The 14,771-nt window shown below is 46.2% G+C and overlaps 1 pseudogene; it reads right to left on the bottom strand.

The window, feature by feature from the left end:
- Window positions 1–219: 219 nt before the first annotated feature.
- Window positions 220–9,954, bottom strand: LOC147970566 (uncharacterized; annotated as a pseudogene).
- Window positions 9,955–14,771: the final 4,817 nt, after the last annotated feature.

Here is a 14,771-nt window from a genome sequence, read left to right as displayed (position 1 = left end):
GCGGCGGCGACGGTGACGTCTCGGGCGACGTCGGGGAGGGCGATAGAGGGAACCAGAGAGAGAGCGAGTGTGTCTGGGAGCTTGGGAGAGAGGTGGGGGTGTGTCCCAGGTCGACAGCTTGACGAGGGGAGCGGCGAGGCGGCGGGCAGCTGCATGGCACGCATGCTGTGCTCGCCGTCGAGCAGCTGCTTGCCTGTGCTGGCGAGTGCAAGCAGCTCGCTAGCACAGGAGGTCGGCCGGGCAGTAGGTGGGCCTGCTAGGTGGGCTTCCAGGTAAGTCCTCTGTTCCTTTTTGTTTTCTCTTTTTTATTTGCTCTGCTCTCTGTATTGAAATGATTAAAATACCATTCCATTTCTAAAAATCCTGGAAATATTCAGGGACACATTTGAAAATATTCTCAACTGCCTAAAAATACTTCCAAGAGTATTTGAGCACTTTAAAATATTTATAGTATTTAAAATGCCCAAATTCAAATACTTATGGCTTGTTCACAAATCCAGAATGGCTCCATAATTTGCAAGACCATTTTTGGCAGAGGTTTAAACCAGAACCAAAAATGGTGGGCTTTTATGAAGGGCATTTTGGGTTCATTGAAATTCCAATTGTTGGAAATTAGCATTTTCAGGGGGTGTGTTGGGGTTGATTAGGCCCCATTTCAAGTTTAAAATAAATTTAAACATGATTCACAAGTTCATCCAACCCTAATGCATGACTAAAAGCAGGGATGTGACAACTCACCCCCACTTAAAAGAATCGCGTCCCGAGATTCAGGATCTGTTGGGAAGAAGGTGGGGTACTCTAGTCGAAGACGATCCTCCCATTCCCAAGTGGCTTCTTTCTCGGAATGGTGTGACCATTGAACCTTGAGAAACTTGATGTTATGGCGTCGAGTGGTACGCTCGGCTTGATCAAGGATACGAACAAGATATTCCCGATATGAGAAGTTATCTTGTAGATCAAGCGTTTCGTGGTCCACTCCACGGATAGGATCCGCGAAGCAACGCCTGAGTTGAGAAACGTGGAAGACATCATGAACTCTGGAAAGATGCGGAGGTAGTTCCAATTGGTAGGCAACTTCCCCTCGTTTGGCAAGAATGCGAAAGGGTCCAATGTAACGAGGAGCCAATTTGCCTTTGATACCGAAACGATGGGTTCCCTTTAATGGAGTAACCTGAAGGTAAGCCTTCTCGCCGACTTCATAAGTCATGAGCTTATGTTTACGATCATATTGGCTCTTTTGACAAGATTGGGCTGTTTTCAATTTCTCACGAATAACGCGAACCTGCTCTTCTGCTTCCTGAATCATATCCGGGCCAAAGAGTTGTCTTTCCCCGGTTTCTGACCAGTTAAGAGGCGTTCAACATTTTCATCCATAGAGAACTTCGAAAGGAGTTTTGCCCAAGCTAGCTTGATAACTATTGTTATAAGCAAACTCCGCGAATGGAAGGCATTTCTCCCAACCCATTCCGAATGAGATGACAGAAGCTCAGAGCATATCTTCCAGAATTTGATTGACTCGCTCTACTTGATCACTTGATTGAGGATGGAAGGCGGTGCTAAAAGAGAGACGAGTTCCCATAGCATTTTGGAAACTTTCCCAAAATCGAGAGGTGAATAGATTCCCACGGTCTGAGTTAATTTCCAATGGGACACCATGAAGAGACACTATTCGGGAAATGTATAAGTCAGCTAGCTGGCTAGCGGTGATACTCTCACGAACAGGTAGGAAATGGGCTACTTTGGAAAGACGATCGATCATGACGAAGATAGCATTATTCCCCCTCTTGGTCCTGGGAAACCCAGTAATGAAATCCATACTGATTTTATCCCATTTCCACTCAGGAATAGCCAAAGGTTGAAGGGTGCCAGCAAGCCGTTGATGCTCTGCTTTAACACGATGACAGACGTCGCAACTAGCAATATATTGAGCAATTTCTCTCTTCATCCTAGTCCACCAAAACCTCTGGCGTAGGTCTTGATACATCTTAGTACTACCGGGATGAATGGTGAGAGGGGATTCATGAGCTTCCTTAAGGAACAGCTGCCTCAGGTTTCGTGCCTTGGGAACCACTAAGAGGTTTCCAAAGTATACGACACCTTGATCATCAACGGAGAAACAATTCGCGACTCCTTTCTTAATGTTTCTCTTAATATGGGAGATTCCTGGATCTACCTTCTGTGCCTTGATGATCTGATCCGTAAGGGTAGGTTTCGCCACTAGGGTGGATAGGAATCCTCAAGGAACAATGTGAAGATTAAGCTTACGAAATTCCTCGTGGAGAAGTGGTTGACTCTGTTGTAACATAAGGTGGTTACAATAAGATTTACGACTTAGCGCATCAGCCATGACATTGGCTTTGCCCAGGGTATAAGTTATTCCTAGGTCATAATCCGAGATCAACTTAACCCAACGTCTTTGCCTGAGATTCAAATCCGGTTGGGTGAAGATATATTTCAAACTTTGGTGATCGGTGAAGACCTCACAACGATTACCGAGGAGGTAATGTCGCCAAGTTTTAAGTGCATGGACTACAGCTGCAAGCTCTAGATCATGTGTGGGATAATTTTCCTCATGTGGGTGTAATTGCCGTGAAGCATAGGCAATTACCTGACGATCTTGCATGAGTATGCAACCTAGTCCTTGTCGCGAGGCGTCGCAATAGATAATAAAGTCCTTGGATAAATCTGGTGGTACCAGTATGGGAGCAGATGTCAGGCGTCTTTTCAGTTCCTGAAAGCTGAACTCGCACTGTGGGGTCCACTCGAACTTTTTATCTTCCTTGAGGAGTTCAGTTAGAGGTTTAGTAACCTTGGAGAATTTCTCGACGAAGCGGCGGCAATAGCTCGCTAAGCCAAGGAAGCTCCGAACTTGCTTGACCGTCTCAGGTGGAGTCCAATCAAGGACGGCTTGAACTCGCTCGGGGTTGACAGCAATACCCTTACCAGAGATTACATGGCCTAGATAGGTCACTTATGGCAACCAAAATTCACACTTGGAGAATTTGGCATAAAGGCAATGCTCTCGAAGTTTCGTCAATACCAGCCTTAGATGTTCGGCATGTTCCTCTTCATTCTTGGAGTAGATGAGTATATCATCGAGGTATACCACGACGAATTTATCCAAATACTCCATGAAGACTGAGTTCATTAACCGAGAGAAAGTGGCTGGGGCATTGGTTAAACCGAAGGACATGATGGTGTACTCGTATTGGCCATAACGAGTAATGAAGGCCGTTTTGGGAATGTCCCCATTTCTGATTTTGATTTGATGGTAGCCCAACCTCAAATCCATCTTGGAAAAGACTGAGGATCCAGCGAGCTGATCATACATATCGTTGATCCTGGGAAACGGATACTTGTTCTTGATAGTGACCAAGTTGACAGGTCGGTAATCTACAACCATCCGATTTGTTCCATCCTTCTTCTTGACGAAGAGGACGGGGCAAGCCCAAGGAGAGGAACTAGGACGGATGAAACCCTTTTTCAAGGACTCATCGAGATGGTACTTAATCTCAGCTAGTTCTAAGGGTGCCATCTTATAGGGTCTCCTAGAAATTGGGACGGTTCCTGGAACAAGGTCTATCACAAACTCGACATCCCTGTCAGGTGGAACACCTGGCAGTTCTTCTAGAAAGACATCCGGAAAGTCTCGGACTACCGGAATATCTTCAAGGTCTGGAAGGATGGTTGGCATTTAGAGAGTAAAGCTGGCGCTTGGCCACTCGAGTTAAGACATTGACTGTCTTGCCCGATGGATGAGTAAGTTGAACGGTTCTAGTGGCACAATCAATCTTAGCATAATGAGCTGACATCCAGTCCATACCCAAGATGATGTTTATGTCCGAGGACTTGAGAGCTATTAAAGATGCAACGAAGACAAGTCTATCGACAAGAATTTCATTCCCATGGCTTACTCTAGAAATTTGCCATTTGGAACCCGGAGTTTGAATTACCATGGAAGTGGGCATGTCACAGAATGTCGTGTTATGCAATCGAGCATAGTTCTCAGATATGAATGAATGAGATGCTCCAGTATCGAAAAGAACAGATGTCGGATGGCAATTAACAAGGAGCGTACCAAGGACGACGTTAGGATCATCATGAGCCTCCTTAGCTGAGACATAGTAGATATGGCCACGTGCAGTGGTGACTGGCTTGGCGTAAAATGTCTTTCCCGCTGGCTTACCATGACCAATGGACTTTCCAGACTGATTGGGGTTGTTGTTCTGGGGACACTCTCGACTATAGTGACCTGACTCTCCACACTTGAAACATGTCACGACATTGGGGCATGGAGCAGCATTAGCAGTGGGGCCACCATAGGGCTTGGACGGAGCAAACTGCTGGTTAGGGCGAGGCACCTCAAAGGATGGCCTCGGAATGAACCTAGGTGGCAGTGCCGTGCTTGGAATCCACACCGGGCACTTCTGAGATCCAGAGCCGGATGAAGAGCCAAAATCACAAGAGTGCTTGCGTGAAGCGTCATAGTCAGACTGGCCTGTCTCAACACTAATGGCTTTATTGACCAACTTCTGAAAGGAGGTGCACTCGTGCAGACGAAGATTGCGGCGAAGCTCAGGGCTAAGTCCCTTGCGGAACCTTGCCTGCTTCTTAGCGTTGCTGGATACCTCTTCAGGAGCATATCGTGCCAGATTCCCAAATTCACGACTATATGCATCCACAGTCAGTCTTCCATGGGTGAAATTGCAGAACTCTTCCCTCTTGCGATCTATGAGACCTTCCAGGATGTGATGCTCACAGAAAGCCTCACTGAATTCAGCCCAAGTAGTGATTTGGCCGACCGGGCGCATAGCTTCAAAGTTTTCCCACCAAAGGCTAGCAGGGCCTTCGAGGTGATAGGCAGCATAGGTAACCTTATCAGCTTTGGCTACGTTAGGAGAACTTAGCTTGTGTGTGATGCTGCGGAGCCAGTTATCCGCGTCGAGGGGCTCGACGGAATGATTGAACTTTGGTGGGTACAACTTGATGAAGTCATTGATTGACACCAAGTCATTTCGCTGATGGCGTGCAATGTTCTGCTCAATCCGCTCCAGCAAGCGGTTAGTCTCATGCTTGTTTCTTTCCGCCTCCAGCATCACTTCGGCCAGAGAAGGAGGGTGAGGCAGATTTTCACCCCTAACTGTACTGGCTTCCCCCTGCTCCGGGGCAGCAGGGTTGCTGCGGGTGTTGACCATCCTAGGAGAAAACAAGACAATGGTTTAGATAAGGATGGCACAAACTTAGCAAGGAAGTGCAGAATGTAATGGATAACATGGAATGCTAAGATGTTCATTGCACGGCATGGTAATATAGAAACTGCCATATATATACCATTGGTCATACACACCGTGCATAGTTTAGTACAAGCCCAGGCTAGAGTACAACTACGGTGGAAGACATTACATCTCATCGAAGGCATTCCAAGCTCCTATACATTATTTTTCTACACCTCCGGAGCGTGATACACACCAATTTGTATCCCACAGGTCACGCAGGACTGTGGAGAATACAACTATTACCATACTAGTGAAACTACTACTAGCTTAAACGGCTCCGTGGTAATCCTCATAGAAGTCGCCACCAAAACCTGGAAGTGGAACATGATCATCTAGGAACAGACGGTCCTGCGGAGCCTGCGGACCATAGGGACTCGGATGTGGCCTCGGTCCCACAAGCGGTGGCAAACGGGGACCACGAGGAGGGGTGATGCCTCCTACATCGCGCCACTCCATACAATCTGGCAATCCAGACCGTACAGGGTACAAGTCCCTCATGTCCATGTATCCTGCTTGCACCGCAGGTGCAAACCGAGTCAAAGTGGCCCAATGATCAGAACGAGTGTGGAAAAGCTCCATACGCAAGGCCCGATTTTCGCGGTCCTTATCCTTGAGCATCTAGGCAGTGGTGCGGAGTAGTGACTCCTCATGTGAAGAGTCATAGTACAAAGCCTGATAGTACCCCTGTGCTACATGAAGTGAGGCTGGCATGTAACGGAAATCAGTGTTCTGTAGCAAGGCAGTCCTGGCTTGAATGATAGTCATCATTGAATAGGTTGCATCCTGCACAGACATCTCAATAGTGACCCCAAGTCCATAGGAACAGTGAAGGGGCTCAGTGTCTCCAGGATAAGTGGGGTATATCTTGATGGTACAGAGGTACTGGCTCTGGTTGAAGTCTCTGAACTGCTCCTCGATGGTATATTCCGAATACCACCGATAGCCAGACTGGACCATCACTCGAACCAACATGGCCGTGTGGCCGGGCACATCGAGGCACCGGGTCAGACGAACCACTTGGTTCTATGAACGGGTGGCCATCTAAAAGCACAGAATAATGCAAAGGCATTAGAATTTTCTAGGGGAAATCGAACAGCATAACGGCTGTAAATGCTCAGAAAAAGATTTGAGACATCCACAACAGTTTGCAATACCACTCAACAACATCATATCAAGGTTCTGATTCAACTGCAACATACTAAAAGTAGTAGAAATTGTACTGAGGATGGTAACAACAATCCTATAAGCTACTACGGATTAGTAACACGTGAACTTGATAGAAGAAGAGAGCCTAGTCCTTAACCCACATGGAAAGAGAAGAGAATGACTCAGATCAGAGGGCATAAGGTAAAGGAGTAAAAAGAGCCTTACGTTCCCTCCCACAATCAATTCCCCTACATATAACTAAACCATTTCTAGACTCGACATCGACCAGTTTGGCTCAACGAACCTACAGGTAGTCCGGCTCTGATACCAGAGTTATCAGGAACCCGATTCTAAGTCACACCGATCTAGCCTGTAACACCTCATCTCACTTTGCGGCCTCACGCACGGTATTCCCACAGGTGTCGCCTTACCATGGCCCGGGACCGTTTGCGCCTTTTGGCTCACGTATATGATAGTGTCGCTAGCATCCATATGACAGAGAAACCGGGCCGACATGACTAGTCGTGAACCCAAAGTGGCACTAACTTATGGATACATGCATACATGAATCAACATCGAGCATGTCGGTCAGCAGCGTGTGAATCCGGGCTGTAGCAATGGGCTAACAGGACTCCGGGAACCCGGGATGTAGCGGGCTAGGCAGGACTCCGGATGTCACCGCGTGACATTTCCCCGAAGGGACAGACACAGGAACGAAGTGAATCACATGCCGGCCAGTCAAGTGCTCTGGAGCAGTAGTGCTGGGCTAGCAGGACTCCGGTGAACCGGGCTGTAGCGGACTACTATGGCTCATGGAAGCACAAGACTACATTTCCCCATAAGAGAGGCTACCAAGGATAAACAACTAGGTTGTTGGATCCCACACATACCAAGCATTTCAATCATACACAATATGCTCGATATGTTTAAATACAACATGGCATCACAACATAACTCTATGACTCAAGTATCTATTCATTAGGCTCCGGGGAGCGAGATATTACAAACATGGGTCTCATGACCCAACATTCAGAGCATACAAGCCAAAACACATGCGGAAGCTTAACTTGTCTGAGTATAGTCAACTAAAAATGAAGAAGGCTGAGGAGCCTGACTATCTACAAGATCCTCCCAAGGGTACAAGATCGTAGCTGAGGTAACAAGCTAAACGTCGAAGTCCACGCCAAACTACTAGCGAGACTGAAGTCTCTCTGCAAAAACATAAAATAAGCAAACGTGAGTACAAATGTACCCAGCAAGACTTACATCAGAACTAGCTACATATGCATCGGTATCAATAAAGGGGTGGTGGAGTTTGACTGCAGCAAGCCAGCTTTGACTTGGTGGCTATCCTATACCACGACTGCGAGTAACTCTTTTGAGGTGGCCCACACGAGTCCACAAATTCACCATACCAATACACCACTATGGATCCGCTCCCGTCTCCCTGCGAGAACGCCATCCATAGCACTCACGCTTATCTTGCGAGTTTTAGAGTATCCACTTTCACTTGTCTATGAACTATGCAAGGGGTCCAAGTTTCCATATCCGAGGAATCCGGCTATTCGAATAGATAATGATAACCCTGCAGGGGTGTAATTCTTCACACACGCTCTCGCCACTTACCACCATGTACACATCGTGTATCTTGGCAACCTTCAAGCGGAAGCCTGGAGAGGGAGTCGGCCACGACCTGACTAACCAGCAAGTCTCTAGTCCAGGTTTATCGCCTATTCAGGTTCCATCCGCAAGGAGATCCGGCCGGGGTGTCGCTCACGGCCCCAAACGATGTGTGCAGGGTTCCCAAGCCCACCATCCGGGTGCCACTTGGTACACCGTGCCACTTTGCCTAGTCTGTCCCAAGCCCACCTGTACCGGGTGCCACTTGGTAGACTACTAACACTACCTACAAACACCAGAAACTAGTTGCAACTCCTGGACAGAGATCGAGTTGATTAATAAGTCGAGAGGGGTCGAGTTACCGGAACCCAATGTGTGGTAGTAACTGTTCATGGATCACAAACATAGAACTCAGTTCCTGAGGACGGCCGCAATGAGACAACCCACCATGTACTCCTACATGGCCTCTCACCGCTACCTTTACCAAATCGTGTTCACACACTTAGCTCACACACATAGTAGGACATGTTTATCACCATTCCAATTCATTCCCGATGAATCAGACCTGACTCAACTCTAAGTAGTAGCAGGCATGACAAACAAGCATGAATGAGTAGGCACACCAGGGCTCAAACAACTCCTACTCATGCTAGTGGGTTTCATCTATTTAGTGTGGCAATGACAAGTCATGCAAAGGTAAGGGGTTCAACTACCGCATCATGTAATAGTTGAATCGTTGTTGTCCTAATAAAGTAAAAGAGAGCAGGAGCGAGAGAGTGGGATTGTATCGGAATGAACAAGGGGGTTTTGCTTGCCTGGCACTTCTGAAGATAGTATAGTTCTTCATCGGTGTCATCGATCTCATCGTTGGAACGTCGTCTACTGAGAGGGGACAATTACCGGCAAACAAGGAAGAATCCAATCAATGCGATGCAACAATATGATGCATGATCATGACATGGCAATATGCTGTTGATTGAGCTAATGCAACTAGCAATAAATTAAATGGAGTTGGTTTGAACACTAGGTTCAATTCAAACTCCATATGTGCTTTCTTAAATGCCATTAATTCAAATTGTCATATATATAGTGTATGTAAGTTTTTCAAACATGCATGAGAATGGTACAGATGGATAGATTGAATTTTTCTGATCATTTTTCATATATAATATATTTCATTTGGAGCTACGGTTGATTTTCTATGAATTTTTGAAGCTTATACTAATTTCTGGAATTTTTTGAATTATTAATAAATCCAGAAAATGTATTACTGCATCAGCATTAGGTCATGCTGACGTCAGCAGGTCAACAGGAGCCGTCCAGGTCAAACCTGACCAGTGGGACCCACTGGTCAGTGTCTCAGTGCTATTTAGGGTCGCTGACGTGTGGGCCCAGTCAATGGCCACGTCAACATGGTCAATGCTGATGCGTGGGGCCATTGGGGTTAGTTAATACTAAGCAGAAACTTAATCTAAGGTTAATTAGGTAGCGGGGCCCTGCTGTCAGTCTCACTAGGTGGTAACTAACTGCATCATTAGCCTAAACTAATCTGCCACGTCATCATCACCGGATCTACGCCAGCGATGACCAAACCGACGGCGAGAGCTCGCCGGACTCGCGCTATGGGGCATCGTTTCATGCGCGGCTTGCAGCTACGGAACGCTAGGAGTGAGGCGCATCTGCTGTAGCACGCGGGGCGAGCTGGGGTGGCCGGTGGCAGCGACGGCAGTGAGCTGGGCGGCGGCCGGAGCTCGGCTGGTTGCGGGCGCGGGGCTGCAGCAAGCATGGGAGCGAGTACAGAGGCTAGGCGGCCTCCTGGAGGCACCGCGAGCATGATGCGGTGCAAGAGTGCGGGTGGTTTGAGCTTAGGCCACGGCGGCGACAAAGCCAGGCGGCGGTGAGCTTCGGTCATGGCGGGGAACGGCGCGATGGCAAGGAATCGACGCGGGGAAGAGTGGATAACGACGGCGGAGCTCACATGGAGTCGAACGGCGGTCTCAGCAGGCTTGGGGACGGCCTGATGGTGATGAATCAAGCGGCGGGGATCGCCGGCACCGAGGTTGAAGAAGACGCCCGGGATGGCGATGCGGTGCTCCCCCGGTTGTTTGGCTCGGCGTGGACGAGGAGGGCGAAGATGCGGAGCTCGGGGTCGTGGAGAGGGAGTGAGTGAGTGGTTGTGGCCGCGGCGAACGGCGTCGGTGCGCTCCGGCTTGTTCGGTCGGCCATGGGAGAGAGAGCAGGGGGAGGGGAGAGGTTGCGAGCGATGGAGAGAGAGGACAGGGGTCTCTGGGCATCTCCGTGGCGTCGCGAGGATGTCGGGGAGGCTGCCACCACGAAGTAGGAGGTGGAGGCCTCCGCGTGCGCGCGTGCACGCGTGCTACTTTGCCTCTGCCTACTGGCAGAGGTTGAAGACAACCGCTCTGCCCCGGTGGGCTGGACTGGTGCAGCTGGGCCGGCTACAGGTAAGTGGCCCAGGTACTTTGCCACTGGTCCGTGGTCTTTCTTTTTTTATTTCTGTTTTTTATTACTTTGCCACTGTTTTGCAAATTCAAAGGAATTCAAAACAATGCAAAATATTCTCTGACCATTTTTATGTTGCTTATTGTACTTCTCCAAAAGCACACAAAATATGTGAGAGGTATTTGGAAATATATCCCATATAAATTTGGGTATATTTCCAAATTCAAATAGAATAGTGATTTAAATTCAGTGCCCAAAATATTCCACAAAAATGTTCAATATTTTTGGTTTGGTCTCAAAGCCTTGCCAAAATTATCAAACATTTATGAAGGCATTTTGGAAACAATGAATGCAATTTAAAGGGTTCTTGCCCTTCTTTTAAATTGATTTATGAGGCTTTCACTTTCCTCAATTTGACTTTCAGAATTTAGACATGATGCATGATGCTCTCAAATGCAACTAATTACAAACAAATTCTAGGGCTGTGACAACTCACCCCCACTAAACAAGAATCTCGTCCGGAGATTCAAGACGTGAGGTAAGAAGACAAAGGGGTCACAACGCTAACACGATCTTCATGATCCGATTGCCCTTCTCGAAGATGTTGATTCATTTCTCCAATTGATCTTGACGTCTTTGCGTTTGAGCTCTTCATCCAACATGATGACGACGGAAGGAAACTCTACAGGAATCGATCTTCTCAAAGATCAAGCAACTCACGATCAACTCATGGAGTGAGATGTTGAAACACCTCTTGAGCCGAGACATGAAAAACACATCGAGAGGGATGGAAGAACAGATGACGAAGGTTCAAGTTGGTAGGCAACAATTCCACTCTTGAGTAAGATGGTGCATGGTTTCAAAGTAGCGAGGAGATAGTTACCATGATTTCATAACGTGACACCTTAGGGAGGTGACTCGTAGAGCTATTCCCTTAAATGGCAAAAAGAATTACTTTTGATACAAAGATCATTGAAACTCTTTATACCAGCCTAAGGCAAATCACAACAATCGTTTGGCGGGGTAAGAAGGGATGGCATACCCAGACTGGAGTGGATGATGTGGACTACTTTGTTGAAGACAACGCAAGGGATGATTTTGCTTGCGCATGCTCTCAAGAACTTGAGCATTTCCATAATCATCAAGGTTCTACCAACATCCGTGTCAAGGATCCTGGCAACACAACATACTACCATGATGAATAGTGATGGATGATGCAGATGCAAAGGGAGATAACACCTTCTCAGATTTCTCTTTAGCGAGGCCAAGGAAACAAAATCTGATGATCGACCGAGAGACACTTAGCACTCCGCTTCTAATGTTCTCCTTGATGTGCTACCGTAACCCATTTATAGATATGGTTAGGTACCTATGACATCAAGTAAAAGGTCGGACTTCGGGAGCACAAGAATCCATAAGGAATAACTATGGAAGTAAATCCTATGAAATCCTTATGGGAAGGTAGCCAACTTCCTCAATCAAAACACTACAATAATAGGTCTTCCGGCTGGGTGTGTCGGCCACGACATCCACTTTACCGGTTATAGAGAGACCAATATTATAGTTCTTGGGAAATGTTCCAACCATCATATCTGCCCGAGATTCAGATCTGGTTGGTGTCAGGATATTCTAGACTCATCAAGTCTAGAGAGAAAAATGAAAGTTTGCAACACAAGTTGACGAGATGACGTTGCAGGATTATCGGGAAATGGACTATGGTGGTAAGCTCCAAAACATGAGCTGGTTCTTCTACAAACATGTGAACACGTTGTCCCAGACAAGCATGACCACGTAGTAGTCTTACAACGAAACACTACTGAGTTCAGGTGGGGAACCATCATTGCGGATAGCAAAATCCTTGATTAAGCCCAGGTTAGCTCTTAAAAAGGAACTTCTTATCCTTGAACAAATCAATCAGTGGCTTGATGTGCTAGGGACACATATAGAATGAAGGTTGCAAGTCTCCAAACCACAGAATACTTCGCACGTATGCATGACTGATTTGGGATGATTCCAGAGGAAGGTAAAACAAACTTTCTCGAATTCATGGCGGCAACTTGCATTAGATGCACATGAATTAGAGGAAGTCACTTCTTACACCAAACATATACTTCATGAATGGGACACGAAGAAAATGCTTACATAAGTTTCCAACACTAGCTTAATGTCCAACAAAGTCATGGACAAGATAGGGATGTTGTCGATGGGCTAACAACAATTCATCCAGGTTTCCATATAAATGGATTTCCACAATTATGTGAACAAGGTGATAGCATCGGTCAGACCAAAAGATGTAATGGTGTATGCTTGAGGGATCAACCACGAGTAAGACAACATTACGAATATCGTTGGTTCTGTTTTGATTTGACGATAGCCCACACTCAAATAAAAGTTTGGACAAGACAATAGATCCAACAACTGATCACGAGGACCAATCGATGAAGATATCATCTTTGTTCAACACACACACACAAAAGATATCCCTTAACACGAACTAAGTCAGACAAGCTTTTATCTTCCAACTCTCCAAGTTGTTGTTTAGCTTAACCAACTAGCTCAGGGGTATCCAACACAGATTCTTGGATAAGGGGTGGTTACAAGAAACCAACTTGATCACGAACTCAACATAGCGGTCAGGTGACAACCTGGTAACACTTCCGAGAAGACATTCGGAAAATCACGAACCACCATATGTTACTAAGCTCGAGAACAATCTTGTTTTTCAAGGCAAGACAATATGATCAAAAGAGCGAGGGATTGACACAATCATAATTCATTGACCGAAGAGTGCACCTGAAATAAGGACTAGGTAGCACGATCAATCTTAGGATGATGATTTAATAATAAACACTCTGAGAATGAGAATATTTTCCATTTACTACAAAGCAACGAGTTGCTCGGAGTATTGATTTCACACATCACAATTCACTTGTCAGCATTTCGGTTACAACAACACGGGGCCGAGGAATGAATAATGATGGCGAGAAGTATCAATGCGTCAAGAATTCATAAGAGGTGGTGCAATCCTCATGACATTCTTGACATAAATATGGTAACACTCCAAGGTAGAACAAAGCAAAAGCTGGATTGGCATTTGATCTGTGAAATACAACTACATTGACTAGTCCAAGAAATGGATGAGGTGAGTTTGTTTTCTCCTAGTCACTCCGGAATAGAATGGCTTGTCGGACCACAAGAATAATAGACATCGATAACACGACAACACGACTACTCCTGACTACAAATTGATAGTCGGGGGTCAGAAAACAACTAATGAGGGACAACTCAAGGAACATATGATTTTCTGAATTATGGATGCATAGATTAGTATGTTGAACAAGTTCAACATATTTCTTCCGGATAGCCCATGCAGAAGTAAAGGGACTGGCAGATTCACAATATGAATGGAGTACTCCTCAAGAGCACCCTGGTTGTGATCTTTGGTTCAAGAGAACTTCTGCCATGATGGTTCATGGTATTTGGGAGAATGATATACCACGGACCTCGAAGACTATCACAAAGATTACTAATATCCTAAAGGTATGAGCAACACTATCAACACGAGGTAAGTAGAGTGGATCTTGGGTCAAGAACCCAGGAATAGAATACCTACTACTAAATGGCATCACGGGATGCTTTCAAGAATGGTGGCCAGAATCATCACACCGGGAACACAAAACATGGCTAGATTACTAGGTAATCTTCTAAGACACCTAGGGTCGTAATAATAACTCCAACATATATGTCGAGGCAATAAATCACCTCAACGCACCGGATAGTGTGGTTAGACTGGCCCAAAAAGACATCGAACACAGGAGAAAGGGATTTGCAAATGCATCAGATTGTTTAGAAACCTGGGATGACTCGGACAGCATAATGGCTATAAATGCTCAAAATGATTTGAGACATCCTGCAAAATGGTGGCATAACCACTCAACATCACAAAATCAAGGTTCTGAGACCAGCTATGAACATATGGAAGTAGTAGGAACTGAACTGAGGCTTGAACTCAACAATCCTAGGCAACTACGGTTTAGTAACACGTCATCCTGAGAGATAGAAGAGAAGCCTAGTTCTTAACCCCGTAGAAAAGATAAGATGACTCGGATCAGAATGTCATGAGGATAAGGAGTAAAAGAGGCTTACGTTCCCATCCACAATCAATTCCCTTATATAACTAAAGCATTTCTAGACATGACTTCGACCAGCTTGGCTTGGTAATCCTACAGGCAGTCAGGCTCTGATACCCAAGTTGTCAGGACCCTGATT

Source organism: Triticum urartu, chromosome 5A (assembly GCF_056163025.1).
Source record: "Triticum urartu cultivar PI428250 chromosome 5A, HENAU_Tu73, whole genome shotgun sequence".
In the NCBI taxonomy this organism is placed as follows: domain Eukaryota; kingdom Viridiplantae; phylum Streptophyta; class Magnoliopsida; order Poales; family Poaceae; genus Triticum; species Triticum urartu.
Note: the sequence above shows the minus strand (reverse complement) of the source record. Positions and strands in the feature narration are given on the sequence as shown.